Genomic DNA, 5,341 nt, shown 5'->3' on the forward strand with positions numbered 1-5,341 from the left:
GGATGTAGTTTCTTTCAAGTGCAAGAAGCAGCCCATACTTCAAGTCCCGGACCCAGAGGCCCATTAACACAGCACTATTGAAAATAATAAGTATAGTATCTTATACAATATGGTGTTTACAGATTTCAGGGAGAAAATTCTAATCTTTTCTCTGCAAAGTCTTTCGTCTACCATGGTTATCAATAGTATCTCAAATACTCAGTCACTCAGATCAGTAACTCTGATGTCATTCTTGATGCTTCCCTCATTCTAACTCTCCACTTTTCTCCAAGTATCTATATCTTTTTCTTTCTTCACAGTCCCATTTGTCTAGGTTCTAATCTCACACTCAGATAATTTTATGAATTTTTTATTATACTCTAGGAGACTATAATCTCATATGTATGTTCTCCAAAGACTAGGATTATTTTTAGAAAATGAAGTTCTAAACAGAGATTATCTTGGAAAAATATTATTGACTCCACATTGGACTAGAGGAATCAAATATAGGGACATCTACACTCCTTACCTTGGGAAACAGTCTTTCAAAGTCTTGATATATGTATGTTGTTGTTGTTGTTATGTGTTGTCAAGTCTCTTGAGACTAATAGTGACCCTATGTACAACAGCCCTGAAACCTGCTCTATTCTGTGCCAACTTTACTGTTTCTGATACACCAACCTCATTACCCCAGTCACTGTATCAATCTATCTCCTCAATGGTCTCCCTCTCCTTCTCTATTCCTCCACTCTTCCAAGCATGATGCCCCTCTCCAAGGACTTTCCCAATGCAAGTAATCTCTTGATTTCCTAGTTGTTGGTACCAAGAGTGTTGAGTGTGGAACCAAGCAAACTTCAGCTGTTAACAATCTTAGTCTCTTCACCACCTATCATGATGCTATCAATTGGCCCAGTGGTGAGAATCTTTGTTTTCTTGATGTTGAGCTTCAATATTGAAGGTTTCAGTTCTTTACTTTCTGCAGGAAGTGCTTTAGGTCCTCCTCAGTTTCAACAAACAGGGTTGTGCCATAACACAAAATCAGCACTGTAATTTCCAATTTACAGAATATGAATTAACTCAACTACTAAAAGGGCAAACAAATAAAACAAAATTATAGATGTAATGATGGTTGGAATGAAAATGGGACAGTATGTTAAATAGTTGGAAGAGTGGAACTGAATTTAGATGGGGTGCTCAGGAAACCTGCAGGGGATAGTTCAGAGGTGACAGACTGGAGACTTAGCAGACTAAAACAGAGGAGTAGAGGCCTGAAGAAGGATTTGTGTGCAGTCTGTTGGCAATTGGACAAAGGTCCTGGAAGGTTTTAGGACAGATGCTCAATACAATACAAATTCTACTTCTGGAAGATGGCTTCAGAAAATTGTAGATGGCTCTGCAAGAATACTGAGTGAATGAAGAAACCGCATCTGATAGGCTTTCTGTCCTGATGCTGGATCATACAGACTCAGCTCTGGAAAGATCCACAACTTACACATCCACAAACTAGTTGAATCATATTCATATCTTTCTATAGATTTGAGGGGAAGTGTGAAGGGAGTTCAACCTCTTTCAATAGGGCTTGAGAAGTAGAATATTTGGGATAGTAGATGTGTTTTCTAAGAATATGTGTAACACTTAGGCTGTTGTTGTTAGGTACTATAGAGTTGGAAGCAACCCCTATATGATCCCCTGGGGGGTTTCCAGAGGCAGTAAATTGCAGGAAGAGATTGCTCCATTTTTCTGTAGCAGTGCAGATGGTGGATTTGAACTGAATGCCTCTGGATTAACAGGACAACTCTTTTCCACTTAGCCACAAGTGCACACTTCCAAAAAGGTGAGAAGGGCTTCTACACTCCAACTTTTGTTGTTGTTGTTGCTATGTGCCGTCAAATCACCTGCAACTCAACAGCCCTAAACTCTGCCTTATCCTGTGCCAATCTCACCATCTCCGACACACCTGCCCCCATTATTACTCCAGTCACTGAATCAATCCATCTCATCGAGTGTCTTCCTCTCTTACTCTGTCCCTCCATCTTCCCAAAAATGATGTCCCTCTCCAGGGACTGATCCCCCCTTGCAACATGTCCAAAGTATGTCAGATGGAGCTTCAGAATCCTTGCCTCCAAGGAGCATTCCGGCTTCACCTTCTCCAGGACAAACTTTTTGGTTCCCCTAGCAGTCCATGGCATGTTCAATACTCTTCTCCAAGGCCACAGCTCAAAGGCATCAATTCTTCTTTCATCCCTAGTCATCATCCAGCTCTCTGATTTTTGAAGGAAATTTTTTTCCAACTTTGGGCCTCCAGAACATAATCCTCAGAAGTGAGTGTAATTACGGTTGGTTGCTATTTTTAACCAAATTTGAGAGAGGGGAAACAAAATTGAGTGATTCTTATTCAAGGTCACACAATTAGTATTAAGGGAGGATAACACACAATTCCAAATATTCTGACAGCTATTCTATGATATTGTGAACAAAGAGATTATTTTTAATATATAAATGAATATTGGAATTAAACCAAAAGAATAGGAGACAAGGGTCATACATAAAAATCAATGAACTTGAACCGCTCACCAAGAGTTTGTGCTCACTAACTAGAGCTTCACAGGCCCTCAGAGAAGAGCTTCTTGCTGTCCCAGACTCTTTCCAAATGGTCCTTCTGGCCTTTACAAAAAGGACATCACTCAGAGCGCTGGGACTTGCTGGGTCAGCTGATGCTGCACTGCAGATAAAACTCACCTGCAGGGAGCCAGTAACTTCCTAGCAAAAAATTACTGGGGCAGACATTTCCTCTTCAGCCTGCAGAGTGAGGACTTCAAGAAAATGCCAATGAGGTAGGTAATCTTCAGTGAAAAGTTTATTGAAAGCAAAATAGAGACCCTGCTTTCACGGTGCTATTCTGTAACAGCCAAGAAAAGGACTAACCACAATCATGCAATCAGTCAGGCTGGAGGAGAAATGGATATTAAAGACTGAATAGATTGTCCTGACACCCTCAGTTTGGTTTTGTTTTTGGAGTTTCTTCTAGCTGCTGTCTCACCTGCAGCTTGGCCTCATTGCTCCTCTCTAGAATTTGAAGATTCAACTGGGGAGAGATTGCCAAGATTCTTGTTTAATTCTGGAATTGCTTCCTAAAGTGGAGGATGGGTAGGATTTACTCAGACAGATGAATATTCTCTGGACTTGTAACATTTAGGAAATGTTTCCATGGCCTCAAAATTTAGCTTCTGCTGATATGGAGAACCTGGTATATAAATTTTTACTGATCAACATTACGAAAATCTGTGTGATGGCTACCTCAGACCCAAGGTGGTTGTTAGAGCTAATTTCCATGAATAGAGGAAGGATGGATTGCACAGAAAAATCCCAGAGGAACCAATCTATGAGAGCAGGAGACACAATGAATGTATGTTCCTTCTAATATGGTTTGTTGGTTTTCACTCTGAAAACCCTAAGAGTAATAGAGGAACATGAATAGTTACGGTATTAGAGGTAAAGCCCAGATTAGAACTTAATAGAAATTAGGTGAAAGCATTCTCTAATATTTGGAACATGAATATTGGAAAACTAGAAGATGTGAAAAATGAAATAAAACACATAAACATTGACAGTCTAGACATTAGTGAGATGAGACTGATTGGCTTTGGCAACTATGAATAAGACTATGTATGGTATTCTATGCTGGATGGGAAAATAGGGGAAGATTGATCTTGCATTCCTAGTTAAAAAGGACAATTTTAAATTTCTATTCTAAAGTACAATGTCGTAAATAATAAGGTAATAGGACAGCATTTATATGACTATTATTCAAATGTATGAAACACTATATAAAGTTAAAAAAAACTGACAAAAAGTAATTGAAGATTTCTACCAAAGTTTGGATCAAGAAAATTGAGCAAACATGCAATTTAAGATGTGTTAATGAGGAATGGTGACTGACTGGAATGCAAAAGTTGGAAACAATGAAAAAGGGATAAGTGGAAAATGGTCTGATTTTGTATGTTCAATGACTTACTCATCACAAATACCTTTGTTAAAAAGCATGAACAGCAACTTTGCATATGGACATCATCAGATGGACTGCATAGAGATCAGATTGACTACATCTGTGGAAGGAATCATTGGAGAGCTCACTATCAGCACTCTAACAGCGCCAAGTGCTAACTGTGGAATAGATCATCAATTACTCAAGTGCAAATTAAAACTGAAGCTGAAGAAAATGAAAACAAGCCCATAATAATATAAATATTATCTTGAGTTTATCCCACTAGAATTTTAAAATCATCTTAAGAATAGGTTTGAAGCATTGGATGTTATTGAAGACCAGATGAGTTGTGGGATGACATCAAGGATATGATCTATGGAAAGAGCAAAAAAGGTCACTATAAAGACAGAGGAGACACAGAAAACCAACAACAACTATGAAAAATGCACTATAGAGTCAAGAAACCAAAGCAAAGGTGATGAAGTAAAAGAGCTGAACAGTAGATTTCTAAGTGCAGCCCATGAAGACAACACAAAGTATGATGATGTGCAGTGACCCAGAATTGGAGAATAAAAAAGGAATAGCTTGCTCAGTATTTCTCAAGCTGAAAGAACTAAAAGACAATTTCAAGCATTGAGTTGCACTACTTTGAGATGTTATGGCAAAAATCTTGAATGATCCAGGAAACATCAAAAGAGGATGGAGGGAATACACAGAATCATTGTACCAAAAAGAATTGTCTGACACTGAAATACTTCAGGGAATAGCATATGATCAAGAGACAATGGTAATGAAAGAAGAAGTTCAAGCTGCCCTGAAGGCACTAGTGAAAAATAAGACACAAGGAATTGATGGGATACCAACTGACAATGTTTCAACTAACAGATGCAGTCCTGGATATGCTCACCAGTCTATGCCAGGAAATTTGGAGGACAATTGTCTGGACAACTGACTGGACGAGATCAGTATTTGTTCCCTTTCCCAAGAAAAGTGATCCAGCAGAATGTGAATTGTCGCACTTCTTGGAGAAGCAGGAACGTGCAGGGTGACAGAATGAACTACGTAGGACTTTACTCAGTCTAAGGTAAAGGGAGAGGAACTCAGAGTTGAGTGTCTGCCTGACATGTACATCTCTGTAAATATTTCTTATTTACTGTACTTCCCTGTTTCTTTCCATAACTACATCTTTATCAGAAGGCAGTGTCAGTGGCAGAATAAGACACTGTGCGTGTGCACAGTCCCCTCTCCCCCAATGTTCTGTCTTGCCTAGGGCAGTGTGCTCTTTTGCCCTGATTACATTTTTTTAACGCAGGAAGTTTCTGCCTTAATTAGCTTAGCCCAGCACAGTGCAAATTATAAAAAAATATAATTTAATAT

This window comes from Elephantulus edwardii, unplaced genomic scaffold, assembly GCF_000299155.1.
Source record: "Elephantulus edwardii isolate Elephantulus edwardi_28Jun2011 unplaced genomic scaffold, EleEdw1.0 scaffold00036, whole genome shotgun sequence".
Classification (NCBI taxonomy): domain Eukaryota; kingdom Metazoa; phylum Chordata; class Mammalia; order Macroscelidea; family Macroscelididae; genus Elephantulus; species Elephantulus edwardii.